The sequence below is a fragment of the Triturus cristatus genome, chromosome 7 (genome assembly GCF_964204655.1).
Source record: "Triturus cristatus chromosome 7, aTriCri1.1, whole genome shotgun sequence".
NCBI lineage: Eukaryota > Metazoa > Chordata > Amphibia > Caudata > Salamandridae > Triturus > Triturus cristatus.
The window spans coordinates 1,387,666,726-1,387,683,476 of NC_140590.1; positions in this window are offsets into that span (position 1 = coordinate 1,387,666,726).

Below are 16,751 nucleotides of genomic sequence, written 5' to 3' on the forward strand. Positions count from 1 at the left end.
TATATATATATATATATATTACCTACTGGCCTACCGCCAGTAGGTAATATATATATATATATATATATATATATATATATATATATATATATATATATATATTACCTACTGGCGGTCGCCAGTAGGTAGTTATAGTTAGGACCACGTTTCCATAGGAAAACCTCAACATTCTATTTTGAATAACTTTGGCGCCGGTTGACGAATCCTCGCGAATTTCTCAAAATAGGTGGGGCGCTACGCTCCGCTCCTACCCTGAAAGTCTCGGGGGGATCCGTCAAGCGGGGGCTGAGATAAAAGGGGTGTCCCAAAACGCGTTTTTCCCATGCATTTTTCCATAGGACCTTTAGAACGAGCTACAGCCCGAACGGCTGAACAGAATTACTCAAAATTTGGCAGAGAGGTAGTCCCTAGGTCAAGGAAGTGCCTTTTGTAGGTTTGGTGTAAATCTGTTCAGTAGATTCTGAGAAAATAGCCTTTAAATCAATATATATATCTGAGCCCGCTTACGGTACGCTTACCGTACGCTTACGGTAAGCGTACGGTGGCGTGCGCGAGCGCGATTCTGATTGGCTCTTAGATCTTAGTAAACATTCGAATCGGTCGAAACCAGGAAGCGGCGGCCGCCATTTTGTGTATTTCACTCTGAAAAAAAAGAGTGAATACAAGGAAAGGGGGCAATGAGGAGAGTTACAGACCCCCTAACATTTGTAAGGGGGTCAAAGAAGGACAGAAAAGTACAAAAAAAACATTTATTGATTTTAAAAAAAATCACGGGGTACGCGTACGGTAAGCTTACGGTAAGCGTACGGTAAAAAAAAATAAAAAAAAATAAATGAAAAGCAGATTTAAGAGTTTAGATATTAGGGAGCTCTAAAAAGAGCTGTTGTGTTTATGAAGTCATTTTTATCAGGTTTATTCATGATAGACTTTGATGAGTCAAAAGTTAGTGCTGATACAAACTGTGTAAAAGAGTATAATAGATTAAGAAGAAGCTATGCTCCTCATTTAGGTCAGTATCCTGTGTTGGAGAAACGTGTAGTTTCTCGTAAAAGAAAAAATGAGAATATCTGTAGTGAAGATGTAGAGAAGAGGAAAAAAAAGAGGAGTGATGTAATTGCAAGCAAAAAGGAAAAGGAAAATGAAGAACAGGTTGTAGGATGTCATTTTGAAAATAGCTCTGGTGTTAACTGCTACGCAAATGTAGTGCTGAATGTTGCATTTTATCTGGAAAGTTTGCAAGAGCAGATAATAGTAAATCAGGGAAAAAGATTCTGTTCAGAGCTGAGTCTCCTTTTTCAAAAGCTGAGTAAAGATAAAACTCAAATAGAAAGTGCTACTGACATTAGAAAACTTTTAGATGTATGTTCAGGACGAACACAGTTTTCTCAAAATGAACAGCAAGATGCACATGAATTTTTGATGTATTTTCTTCAGGTAGTGGAAGAAGAAGGAGTTCCCATTGACATTTTTTTTGGTCTCTCTTATAAATGGGAACATAGTTGTGATAATTGTTATAATATATGTGGCTCTATTGTTGATAATGAAAGGTTTATTTATTTGACATTGCCAGAGAGTAAAACAGTCACTTTTGCAAAATTAGTTAAAGATGCTAATCATAGCATGAAATGTGGTGAGTGTAATTCTGACATGTTTTCAACATTAATTTTAAAGGAATACGGACAGTATGTAATTTTAATGATGCAACGATGTAGAGCTGATGGTTCAAAATTGGATACTTTAATAAAGAAGTTTACAGGACAGCAATTATCAATTTCAGGAAAAACTTTTTTAACTGTTGCAATAATTTTCCATGATGGACCTACTGTTACTTCTGGACATTACACAGTTTATCTTAAATGTGAAAAAGGCTGGACACTGTGTAATGATTCCCAATTGATTTTCAAACAACGTTTGCCTTTTGATTTAGCAAATTCCTATCTAATCTTCCTGAAACCTAAATTTTAGAGAGACTTGGCAAGATCTGGACAAAACAATTTTACCATTTTACTGGATTACCATTGCAATTTTGTAAAAAAAAGATTTTTTAAATTATCATTTGGCCTAATGGAAAGATAACCAATTGTAATGTGGACTTTTTTAATTTTTAATGAAACTTTGAAAAACCAATAATTTAGAGATTATCGGTAACTTCTGCACATTTTAAATTTTGGAATGTTATTGGACTGCCATTGGAAATTTTTTCAAAAATGTTTTAAAAAATTACTATTTGGCCATGTGGAAAAGTAACCAATTCTATTGTGGACTTAATAAATTATTCAAAAAATTTTCGGGAACCAAAATGTTACAGAGAATCGGTGAGATCTGGACAAATTAAACTTTAGAATTTTATTGGATTACCGTTGGAAATTTATTCCCAAAAAAAATTTTAAATTACTATTTGGTCTAAAGGAAATGAAATCAGATGTATTTTGGAGTTATTTGAGATATAATATTGTGATTATACTTCTGAAACAAACATATCAGACGGTATTTTAAAGAAATAACTATTGGTATTAGATGATATTTTTTTACAATATTATGCATTTCTATAATGTTAAGTTTAAGTAAAAAAAGAATCAGGGCATTTTTAATACAATCTTTGTGATTGGTATTTTTTTTTGCCCGCTGTAAAATGATGAATGCAATTGATTTCACAATTTATAGTGAAATGCAATATATTCTGAAAACAGCAAAAATAAGGCAAAAATATTTTTTGGAAAAAAATGTAAATATGTGTACTGTATTATAAAATGTTTTAAAAATATTAATACTTTTTTCTTTTTTTCCAGATAGATATAGAAAATTTTCGAAAACTACAAACATTTTTAAAACTATTTTTAAAAAAAACAATTGAATAAATATTTTTTCAGTGAGTATGGTAAGTCAATAATAATAATTGTCGCCTGTCAAGGACAATGTAATGTGATAAATGATTTTTAGTGTTTTTAAAAAAAAAAAAAAAAAAAGGACGCGCACCGTACGCGTACGGTAAAAAAAAAATAAAAAAAAGTTTTTAAAAACATATGTAAAAAAAAGATGAAAGATAAGGTTGGCTCTTAAAAGAACCGTTGTGTTCATGCAGGGACAGAGGAAAGGAAGCATGGGAAAATTATTCAAAGCGACAAATGTGCTGATCTATTTTGTTGTTCACTAGGGAAACACTGGTCTCCCTATGGCAAATTAGATCTTTACAAAATGTGCAATGAATATCAACCTTCCGAAATCGAGGGTTCATTTCCAGAGGGCCAGCAAAAGGAGATTCTCCCCCCACAGATGAAGGGCTCACCTGACCTGCAGAAGAAGGAGTCAGCCCTGCAGATGATGGTTCAGGCTGAGCTACTGTGGATGTACTGGCTCGTCTTTCTGAAGAGTTACCTCCAAAAAGATGACCATGTGTCCTTCTGTGTACATCCTGGAGGTGTCTCTTCATGGTGTGATTCCCAAAGGAATACTTCCTGTTAGGATTACCTCTAGAAAGTACACGCTTACACAGCTTACAAGTCACTAAGGGTGCATTTACCTTTTGCTGGCCTTCAGGAAAAGTAAAATAATCCCATACATAAGAGGGCTTTTGTTTCCTCGATCTCTGCCTCAAGACAGTGCTGCTAGTGCTAGCCTCACTCTCAGAAGAGCTCTGCTGTTCTGCCATCGTATCCCAAAGACAAACCAGCTCCTTCTCCCAAAGGATCACAAGCAGAAATGAGGGGAATGGGTGTGGTGTAGGAGAGTTCTAGAACTGAAAGTAGTTTCAACCAATCAAAAGTTGTGTTTCATGATCACATGACCTACCGTACGCTTACGGTACGCTTACGGTACGCTTACGGCAAAAAGTACGCATGCGCGTAAAAAAGACACGCGCTTGCGCGCATGCGCATAACAGTCACTACCCGACACTTCCGCGTAACGTGCGCGTGTGGCGTAAGCGCGCACGCGTCCCACGCGCAGTACGCGCGGCTACGCAAAGTGCGTAACTATACGCAAGCAGCGTAGATAGATTACGGACGTTGCGTAAACCGTATGCTTACCGTGAGCTTACGGTACGCGTACTAAAAAAATATTTTTTTTTAAAAAAAAGTACTGCAAATAAATTTTACATGTTTATTTTAAAAAATATATTTAAAAAAACATATTAAAGAATTTTAAAAATGTAATCATAGTCTTTATAAAAGGTAAGATAATTAAATTAAAAATATGTTAGAAAAAAAAAAAAAAAAAAAAAAAATTAGCATTTAAAAAACCTTGCAAATTCACTGAAAAAACCATGGGTTTCACACACGTTATAGTTAGGAATTAGCATTTAAAAAACCTTAGAAATTCAGTGAAAAAACCATAGGTTTCACACACGTTATAGTTAGGAATTAGCATTTAAAAAACCTTAGAAATTCAGTGAAAAAACCATAGGTTTCACACATGTTATAGTTAGCTGGACATTTTACTCGTAAAAAACCAATGAAATTGCCCCGTTATAGTTAGTTCAGCTAACTATAACTCGCGCGCCCGCAATGCACTGCTGATGACGTCACATATTACATCACTCATGACATGGTCAGTGACATCACTCATGACATCACTGATGACATCTCAAATGACATCACTGATGACATCACTGATGACATCATCCTTGTGATAGAGTGGTAGACCTCCTCTCACCCTAATATAACCTTTGACACACACATTCAAAAATAGAGACTAAAATTTTCAAAACAATGGACATACCAATACCAGTTACAACAACCTCTTCAGTAATTCTAAGATCCACATACACATCCACTCATTCACCAACAGTCCAATACAGTCACTCATACATGTACTCACTCATCATATGTACTCATACACCTATACATCCTGTTACACAATGCCACTCATGCATAGAGTTACTCACACACATAGTCACTCGTGCTAATAAAGAATCAAACATACATTTACTTGCATATACAGTTATACACACACCACCATACTTACTTCTACGGAAACTTACACATACTTAGTCTTTTAAACAATCACTTATAGAAACACATACTTATTCATACAGGAACTCTTCCAATCTCTCACCCTTGCATATACTCACATATATACACCAATAGTCACATATACTAGTTTTAAACATATGTAGTTACTCATAAAGACACTATTGAGACAGTCATTCACTCACTAACACACCCATACACACACTCATCCACCCATGCAGTCCTGCACACATGGTCTGTTCAACACATACAAACAGTGAGTCACTCATTCATGCACCTATGCACTGCGTAATACCCCCCACCGAACCATGCAGACACTCAGACTGATACTCAAAAAACCAACTAATAACCTATATAGACACCCATGTAGCTACTCACCAACCCATGCAGCCACTTATACACAAAGTGAGAGACTGATACAGATATATACATATTTAAACAGTACTCACTAAGCCATGTATTCACTAAGATACACTTAATCAGTCAGTTAAACAATCAATTTTTCAAAAACAAATCATCCATTTAGACACTTATATACCCATTTATTCTTCCATCGACCTTGAGATATACATATATAAAACATATTTAATTTTCAGAAAAACACACATTCACTGGATGATGTCATCAGTGATGTCATTTGAGATGTCATCAGTGATGTCATGAGTGATGTCACTGACCATGTCATGAGTGATGTAATATGTGACGTCATCAGCAGTGCATTGCGGGCGCGCGAGTTATAGTTAGCTGAACTAACTATAACGGGGCAATTTCATTGGTTTTTTACGAGTAAAATGTCCAGCTAACTATAACATGTGTGAAACCTATGGTTTTTTCACTGAATTTCTAAGGTTTTTTAAATGCTAATTCCTAACTATAACGTGTGTGAAACCTATGGTTTTTTCACTGAATATATATATATATATTTATATATATATATATATTACTGCTTCGACACACCAGTCAGGTGCACTCGCAGGCGGGTGCTTCTTAGCACGGGGGTGTACTCGCATTCAAATACTGCTACCACTCTCCTTCTCGCATTCACCATCCACTGGAGAAAGACAGCACTCGCGGGGGCCGTTCCCAAAGTTTTATTCACTGGAAACTGACACGTAAACAAACAGACGCGTTTAGGTAACAACCTTCATCTATGTTTACCGAAGCGCCCGCCCGCCATGATTTTTAAATCGTCGTGCAATTCATCAACATCGATAAGGGACAAGCGTCAATCACATAATTCCAAACATTTCCTCCCCAATGTCTGCGCCCTCTTGGAATGTCAAAATACCAACATTTCGAGATGTATAGACTTAGCAATTGCTCACCCACTCAGCATTTTTACGTATTGTTTGATGTTATTGATTACTAAATGTACAGAGAACCTAGTAGTAGGCAGCCCTAGCCATGATGGATTTTTTGTCAGAGAGTTCCTCCAGGCTTATGCCCATTCAGGGCTTTAATAACGTGCATTGATTATTTTCCAATCTTTGTATTTAGCAGATCTGTGCACATTTGTGTGTGTATATAACCTTAGCATGTTGGTATTTTGACATTCCAAGATGGCGCAGACATTGGGGAGGAAATGTTTGGGATTATGTGATTGACGCTTGTCCCTTATCGATGTTGATGAATTGCACGACGATTTAAAAATCATGGCGGGCGGGCGCTTCGGTAAACATAGATGAAGGTTGTTACCGAAACGCATCTGTTTGTTTACGTGTCAGTTTCCAGTGAATAAAACTTTGGGAACGGCCCCCGCGAGTGCTGTCTTTCTCCAGTGGATGGTGAATGCGAGAAGGAGAGTGGTAGCAGTATATATATATATATATATATATATATATATATATATATATATATATATATATATATATATATATATTATCTACTGGCGGTCGCCAGTAGATAGTTATAGTTAGGACCGAGTTTTCATAGGAAATCTGAAAATTCTATTTTGAATAACTTTGGCGCCGGTTGACGAATCCTCGCGAAATTTTCAAAACTAATGGGGCGCTCCGTTCAGCTCCTACCCTGAAAGTCTCAGGGTGATTCGTCAAGCGGGGGCCGAGAAAAAAGGGGGGTCCCAAACCGCATTTTCCCCATGCATTTTTCCATAGGACCTTTAGTCGAAGGTACAGCCCGATCGGCTGAACAGAATTACTTGAAATTTGGCAAAGAGGTAGTCCTCAGGTCAGGCATGTGCCTTTTGCATATATGGTGTCAATCTGTTCAGTAGTTCCTGAGAAAATAGCAGTTGAAAGCATATAAATATCTATAAGCGCGCACCGTGTGCCCACCGTGCGAGCACCCTAACGTGCGCGAGCGCAATTCTGATTGTTGGTTACATGTTAGTCAACGTTCGAATCGGTCGAAATCAGGAAGTGTCGGCCGCCATTTTGTTTGTTTTCAGTGCGAGAGTGAAAAAGGAAGGTGGGGAATGTGAAAAGGGGGCAGGGTAGAGAGTTCCTGACCCCCTAGCCTTTGTCAGGGGGTCCCTGAAGGACCCGGAAGGCAGAACATTTTTAAAAAAATGTTTTAAAAAGAATCGCGGGGGTCCGTGCGCGCACGGTGAAAAACCAAAAAAAATAAAAAATACATTTTAATACGTCGTTTATTGTAAAATAAATATATAAAAAAAATAATAATGCATAAATAAATTAGCATTTAAAAAACCGTACAAATTCACTGAAAAAACCATAGGTTTCACACACGTTATAGTTAGGAATTAGCATTTAAAAAACCTTGCAAATTCACTTAAAAAACTATAGGTTTCACACATGTTATAGTTAGGTGGATATTTCACTTGTAAAAAACCAATGAAATTCCCCCGTTATAGTTAGTTCAGATAACTATAACTCGCGCGACAAGGATGATGTCATCAGTGATTTCATGAGTGATGCCACTGACCATGTCATGAGTGATGTAATATGTGACGTCATGAGCAGTGGATTGCGGGCGCGCGAGTTATAGTTATCTGAACTAACTATTACGGGGGAATTTCATTGGTTTTTTACGAGTGAAATATCCACCTAACTATAACATGTGTGAAACCTATGGTTTTTTAAGTGAATATATATGTATATATATATATATATATCCAGAAAGGGGTCACTAGTAGTGCGCTCTCAGTCAACAAATAACAGGACACTCCATAGAATCCAAAGGAGTTTAATCACTCAATCCGGCGATGTTGAAGGAGTGGTCGGAAAACTCAGCACTCAGCTCTAGAAGAAGGCTAGAGATTCTGGTAAAATTTGCGTGGATCGACAGAGACCTCATCCTCAAACAGATTCAAGATGTACGTGATCAACTCAATAAACTACCTGAAGTTGAAACAGTGGAAAAACTTTGCAGCAGTATGAAGGATCGTCTGAAAAAGTATGAAGATGATATCAAAGCACGCAAAGAGCGTAAACTTAACCGTGATTATAATGATTATGAAAGCGGCAGAATTTTAACTTTCAGCCGCAAATACGATCACCTCTACAACGTTAAAGAACCATTGGCGACTACTTCCGTCAACATTGATGAGAGACAAACAAGCTCAATATCTACAGCCAGTGAAACTGAATCTGATGTTTCAGTAAAAGCAACCTCTAATATGGATTCTACAACATGTCCCGTCAATTTTTTAGAGGAATATCGTCATCTGCGCCGGAGCAGACGGACGAAGCAAGACACGCCGGCACTGAGATCACGAGGACAGAGAGGCAGAGGACGCGGCAGAGGCCGGGGAAATGGAGAAACCGCAGAAAGAGAATACAGCAGCGATGGCAGAAGAGGCAGAGCAAGGGGCGGCATGGGAACCAGCAGTACACGCTCCAGAAGAGCTCATTGATGGACAGTGACATGGTAAACAAGACTATCATCAATCTATCTAAGAGGGTGATTAATGACACTAAGAAAAGGACTTTATGTTTAGGACTCTCCTTTTGTCCCTCTAAATCATTCAGCTACACCGATGCCAGAATAGATTTATTCAAGCTCATTCGTAAACTGAAACTCAAAAAGTGGCACAAATTGAAGAGACTAGGCGAGACGAGAAAAACTAGGATATACACGCCCAGGGACCAGGACAATATCAATGTGGGTGATATTGACACCCTCATTGATATGGTACAACTTAATCAGGGAGAGTCAATGAATACCACAGAACAAATTACTCAGATTTGTGAACACATAGGTCTTGTCACTGACTGCAGTGAATCTTCAGGCTTCAGACCCAAATCTACATTTTTTCCTACACTCCCTTATGACACCATAGACACCTTTCACGACAGTGTCGGCAAGGCTTTGTGCAATTTTAGGGACAGAAGCAAGAGTCACATCTCTCCTAGGAACAACCTCTCATTCCTCCAAAAACAGGCACTCAAGTCACTCATGGACGACACTGACATCGTCATCCGCCCCGCGGATAAGGGTGGCAATGTCGTGATCATGGACAGGGACAAATACATTGCAGAAGCACATAGACAACTCAAGGACGTCAGGTATTATGAGACCATCAGTAGTGAAGGATACAACAACAGCATTACTGAGGTGTGGGACAAACTTACTACCTGGAAGGATAAGGGTATCCTCGAATGGGAGGAATTTTGCTATTTGAGGAATGACCATCCCATTCTGCCGAATTGTATCTGCTTCCTAAACTCCATAAAGATCCTATCGATCCTCCAGGACGTCCCATAGTCTCCTCTAGAGGGAGTGTATCAGAACATATATCCAAATATGTGGATCACTTCCTTAGGGACAGTGTCTTCCATCTTCCCAGTTACATCAGGGACACAAAAGATTTTCTCAAGAAAATAGATGGTCTTGAATGGGATGATGAGTTCCTCATGATCACTCTAGATGTACAATCTCTGTACACTATTATTGATCATGAGCAAGGACTAGAAGCCTGTGAACATTTCCTCAAAGGAAGACCTGCCCATTTTAGGGAACACAACAAACTGATTTTGGAAATGATCAAGTACTGTCTTTCCAATAACATCTTTCTCTTCAATGGTGTCCTGTACCGCCAGACCGTCGGTACAGCGATGGGTTCGTGCTTCGTTCCCAGTTTTGCAAACCTCTTCATGGGGCACTGGGAGGAAGAGATTTTCACTAACCCTGACTGAAAAGTTGATCTTGGTCATGTTTGTAGCTGGATGCTCTACATTGATGACCTGTTTATTGTGTGGAAAGGTGATCAACAGGACGCGACCCGGTTTATTGACAGGCTCAATATCAACAACAAAAACATTGTTCTCACCAGTAACATCAGTAAAACCCATGCTGAGTACTTAGATGTCAGTTTGGACATTGAGAATAACAAAATACATACCACCCTCTTCAGGAAGAGCACAGCGGGGAACAGTGTCTTACATGCCCTCAGTAGCCACCCCGAGACACTCAAATGGAGTATCCCCTACGGGGAGTTACTGAGGGCTAGGAGAAATTGCAACACTGAAGAGTCTTACCAGCTTGAGAGTAAAGAAATGATGGCTAGATTTAAGATCAGAGGGTATCCTAATTGGGTGTTAAACAAAGCTAAAAAGAGAGCAGATGCGATGCCCAGATCTCTTACCATAATTCATAAGGAGGCCGAATCCCCTGATAATGATGTCGACAACACCCATCTGATCCTGACCTACAATGCAGATTCCAAGGGCATTAGAAGAATCTTGGCAAAGAATTGGGACATTCTCAAATGTGACCACATGATTGGTGATCACATTTTGGACAGACCCAATATAACGTACAGGAAAGGCAGGAGCATTAGGAATATGTTGGTTCACAGCGATGTCACTATCTATCCTAACAGACATGAACCTGGTTTGAAGGGATTTTTTCCTTGTGGACATTGCAAGGCATGCAAAAACAGCATTTTTGTCAAAAGTATCTCGTACAATGGTGTCACCAAAGAAATTGCACAATTCCTCACCTGCAGTACTACCTTCGTCATTTATGCTATTGAGTGCCCATGCAAGCTCTGGTATATAGGTAGTACCACCCTGATGGCCAAAAAACGTGTACTAGAACACTATCGAGCTATCGTCCATAATGATGATAAGTATCCAGTGGCCCGTCACTTCAGGGACATACATTTCTCCAACCCAGCCCTTTTGAGATTTTTTATTCTGGAACAGATTACCATCAATCCCAGGGGCGGTAACAGAGTATTGAAATTGAGACAAAGGGAGTCAAAATTTATCATTGAATTCCAGACCAAGGTACCGGGTGGGCTGAATCAGGATGAGGAACTGGCAATACACCTCAGAGAACATTAGATTGTGAAGGTTCCCCTCATGTTATGCCCTCTAGGTCTTCCCAGTGTAAGAGAGTCTCTATATATCTGCAATATATATTTTTAATGTGTAATTCATGATTCTTCCCTCCCCTATGTGGTAGATGTGTGCATTTGAGAGTATTAGCAAGTTATATGTGTTTTAATTTTAATTCTTACATTTCTCTTTTTTCTCTCTTTTTCACAGGAGGAAAGGAAGGGGCCCAGACACTGGCACGTACACTTCACGGGCTACCTACACTCCCCCCCCCCCTTTTCTTCACACAGCACCATGACTGGTTATCTTCTGTGAGCACATATGAAGTACGCATTGGCACTTGCCGTGGAACTTAATCCTAATATTTGATTTCATGACCCGCACTTGTGAGATTTTCTAGCAATGGTCTAGTATATTTTTAAACACTGGCATTCTATTGTAAACACTGTTCTTTCCATTAGTATTTACCTTTGCATGGGGCACTTGCCCATGTTACTGTGGTCTATCAGGGTGAGGGTCGACAGTGGTATGGCATATCAATACACGATAAATGCACACTGTGTGCATCTATATGTTCAGTAGCCTTGCGATCGAACGGGTTCCTTACATACATTGAGCCTGCTTCTCTTTCTGATTTTCACTGATTTTTACTAGTGACTAGCACTATTTTAGTGTGATAGTCACTTTTTGCTTTGTTTGGGCATAAGCAGATAAATGTATTTAGACACCTGTCAGTATTTTACCATTCCAGGATGTCTGCCAATTTGCTTCGGCTTGACAATGTACGTCCCGGAGACATGCCACCCTGTATTTCCTGTATTCTGCACAGCAATTATGTTTAACTACATGATATGATTTATTGCAGTGTCACTTGAATGCCGTTATGAATGCACAGATATACGATTTGTATTATGTTTTAGACATTTATTCTGGCGATCAACATCATTCTAAGATGTCTGCCGTGATAACCACAGTGGGAAACCTTTGTCCTTTGTTTATGCTCAGCATTTGTAGCTTTATTAGTCATGGTTTTGCTTTGCACTGTTGGATTACGTGAACAAGGCTTCAGTGATTAAACTCCTTTGGATTCTCTGGAGTGTCCTGTGATTTGTTGACTGAGAGCGTACTACTAGCGACCCCTTTCTGGATTTTACTACCGGCTTGCTCCGTTGGTGCGTGAGCCACCTTCCTTGGGTCCCCGACTGTCGGCAGGAGCGACTTTGTGGAACTTTATAGTAGTGAAGACACTACTGCGTGGGGAGGGAGGAGCAGTACTGACTGCAGGGAGCATCGAGGGGTTTCAGTGAGGACATCTATTCAACGGAAAGCTAGGGTTGGGTGTAGTCCGGAGGCCATACTGATGGGATGCCACTTGGTGTTTCGGATTTCCCACTTACTCAAGGGGGATCTGCATATGGACTACGATTACCAGCATGCAGCAGTCCGTTCTAACAACGCGAATAGTAATATCTTTTTAAAGGCAAAGGAGGAGCCTCGAGCAAAACTTCAGGAGTGGTCAAGTGAAGACTCAAATAACCACCAGGTGCGAGACTTTTTGTTAGCAACAGGCACTGAAGAAAGCTGAATTGCTGAAACGCGTCTGCCACATTGTTGCCACATTGTTACCCAGTTTGCGCTTTGATTTACCTTGAATTAAATCCTCCCGCAAGTATCCTGGCGGTGTCGGACCCTTCTTTTACTGTTTGAGTGGGGATTTGGACTCTATGTTATGCCAGTATTGCAGGCACTGGCTTTCCGACACGCCCTCTCGATCAGGAAGCACCGCGTTAGCCAGCAACCTTTGGACTTGTGTTTCAAAATGCACAACGTGGCGTCCCGCTGCGCGGATCCAAACATCACAGAGTGAAGACACTACTGCGTGGGGAGAGAGGAGCAGTACTGACTGCAGGGAGCATCGAGGGGTTTCAGTGAGGACATCTATTCAATGGAAAGCTGCGGTTGGGTGTAGTCCGGAGGCCATACTGATGGGATGCCACTTGGTGTTTCGGATTTCCCACTTACTCAAGGGGGATCCGCATATGGACTACGAATACCAGCATGCAGCAGTCTGCTCTAACAACGCGAATTGTAATATCTTTTTAAAGGCAAAGGAGGAGCCTCGAGCAAAACTTCAGGAGTGGTCAAGTGAAGACTCAAATAACCACCAGGTGCGAGACTTTTTGTTAGCAACAGGCACTGATGAAAGCTGAAATGCTGAAACGCGTCTGCCACATTGTTGCCACATTGTTACCCAGTTTGCTCTGTGATTTACCTTGAATTAAATCCTCCCGCATGTATCCTGGCGGTGTCGGACCCTTCTTTCACTGTTTGAGTGGGGATTTGGACTCTATGTAATGCCAGTATTGCAGGCACTGGATTTCCGACACGCCCTCTCGATCAGGGACCACCGCGTTAGCCAGCAACCTTTGGACTTGTGTTTCAAAATGCACAACGTGGCGTCCTGCTGCGCGGTTCCAAACATCACAGAGTGAAGACACTACTGCGTGGGGAGAGAGGAGCAGTACTGACTGCAGGGAGCATCGAGGGGTTTCAGTGAGGACATCTATTCAATGGAAAGCTGCGGTTGGGTGTAGTCCGGAGGCCATACTGATGGGATGCCACTTGGTGTTTCGGATTTCCCACTTACTCAAGGGGGATCCGCATATGGACTACGAATACCAGCATGCAGCAGTCTGTTCTAACAACGCGAATTGTAATATCTTTTTAAAGGCAAAGGAGGAGCCTCGAGCAAAACTTCAGGAGTGGTCAAGTGAAGACTCAAATAACCACCAGGTGCAAGACTTTTTGTTAGCAACAGGCACTGATGAAAGCTGAATTGCTGAAACGCGTCTGCCACATTGTTGCCACATTGTTACCCAGTTTGCGCTGTGATTTACCTTGAATTAAATCCTCCCGCATGTATCCTGGCGGTGTCGGACCCTTCTTTCACTGTTTGAGTGGGGATTTGGACTCTCTCTATATATATATATATATATATATATATATATATATATATATATATATATATATATATATATATTACCTACTGGCGGTCGCCAGTAGGTAGTTATAGTTAGGACCACGTTTCCATAGGAAAACCTCAACATTCTATTTTGAATAACTTTGGCGCCGGTCGACGAATCCTCGCGAATTTCTCAAAATAGGTGGGGCGCTACGCTCCGCTCCTACCCTGAAAGTCTCGGGGGGATTCGTCAAGCGGGGGCTGAGATAAAAGGGGGGTCCCAAAACGCGTTTTTCCCATGCATTTTTCCATAGGACCTTTAGAACGAGCTACAGCCCGAACGGCTGAACAGAATTACTAGAAATTTGGCAGAGAGGTAGTCCCTAGGTCAAGGAAGTGCCTTTTGTAGGTTTGGTGTAAATCTGTTCAGTAGATTCTGAGAAAATAGCCTTTAAATCAATATATATATCTGAGCCCGCTTACGGTACGCTTACCGTACGCTTACCGTACGCTTACCGTAAGCTTACGGTGGCGTGCGCGAGCGCGATTCTGATTGGCTCTTAGATCTTAGTAAACATTCGAATCGGCCGAAACCAGGAAGCGGCGTCCGCCATTTTGTCTCTCGCACTGAGTGTTGTTTATCAAACATGATGGCCAAAAACATGTAACGGGGCTGTTTTGACAACTCCCTCCCACATAGTCATGTTGAGGGAGTCCCCAAACATCCCCCAAGAGCAAAAACGGTTTTATTTTTTTTTCGGTAATTTCGCGGGGTACGCTTACCGTACGCTTACCGTACGCTTACCGTAAGCTTACCGTACGCTTACGGTAAAAAAATAAAAATAAAAAAAACACTATCCACACTTACCCCACCCCCTGTGCTTTTGGTGGCCGCAGGCCACCAAATGTGCAGGGCTTATTAATAGAGAAAAAAAACGTAATTTTGGCAACATGAAATTATAAAATCGAAATAAAAAAAACACTATCCACATTGACCTCACCCCCTGTGCTTTTGGTGGCCGAAGGCCACCAAATGTACAGGGCTTATTAAAGTTGATAAAAACCGTGCACGGAACGAACTGCGTTAAGTGGGCGCGCACGCCACAAATGGCGTAAAGTAACTTAGCATTTAAAAAACCGTACAAATTCACTGAAAAAACCATAGGTTTCACACACGTTATAGTTAGGAAATAGCATTTAAAAAACCTTGCTAATTCACTGAAAAAACCATAGGTTTCACACATGTTATAGTTAGCTGGACATTTTACTGATAAAAAACCAATGAAATTCCCCCGTTATAGTTACTGTAGGCAACTATAACTCACGCGACCGTAATCCTCTGCTGATGACATATGTGTCTTTATGAAAAAAAAATATTTGTAATATATGTATAGCTAAAAATGAATGGAAGAAGATATGGGCAAATAAGTGTCTAAATACAGTATTAGCATCAGCAGAGGATTGCGGTCGCGTGAGTTATAGTTGCCTACAGTAACTATAACGGGGGAATTTCATTGGTTTTTTATCAGTAAAATGTCCAGCTAACTATAACATGTGTGAAACCTATGGTTTTTTCAGTGAATATATATATATATATATTCACTGAAAAAACCATAGGTTTCACACATGTTATAGTTAGCTGGGCATTTCCCTCGTAAAAAACCAATGAAATTCCCCCGTTATAGTTAGTGCAGGCAACTATAACTCACGCGACCGCAATCCTCTGCTGATGACGTCAGATATTACATCACTGTATTTAGACACTTATTTACCCATGTCTTCTTCCATTCATCTTTAGCTATACATATATTACATATTTTTTTTTTTCAGAAAGACACATATGTCATCATTGATGTAATATCTGACGTCATCAGCAGAGGATTGCGGTCGCGTGAGTTATAGTTGCCTGCACTAACTATAACGGGGGAATTTCATTGGTTTTTTACGAGGGAAATGCCCAGCTAACTATAACATGTGTGAAACCTATGGTTTTTTCAGTGAATTTGCAAGGTTTTTTAAATGCTAATTCCTAACTATAACGTGTGTGAAACCTATGGTTTTTTCAGTGAATTTGTACGTTTTTTTAAATGCTAAGTTATGTATTTATTAATGTATTTTTTTAAACAAAATTTTTTCACGGCACGCGCACGGTGCGCTTCACGCACCGTGCGCGCGCGGTGGGCTCGCGGTGCGCTTCGCGCACCGCAAACCCACTATGCGCAGTTCGTGCCGTGCGCGCTCGGAGCGCTTCGTGCCCAAGGACCAAATACATTTTTTTTTTCTATAAATCGCGTAGTGCGCGCACGCTGCGCGAACTTCGCAGAATTTTTCCCGTTTGGCTGGTACGCGCAGGGTTCACCACTCAGCGATTTTTCGAAAAAATAATACATTTTTTTTTGGCCCTTGGGGGTCCTTCTGGGACCCCCTGACCATGGCTAGGGGGTCAGGAACTGTCCACCCTGCCCCCTTTTCACGTTCTCCACATTTGTTTTTCACCCCCTCAGAGTGCGAGAGACAAAATGGCGGCCGACACTTCCTGGTTTTGACCGATTTGAATGT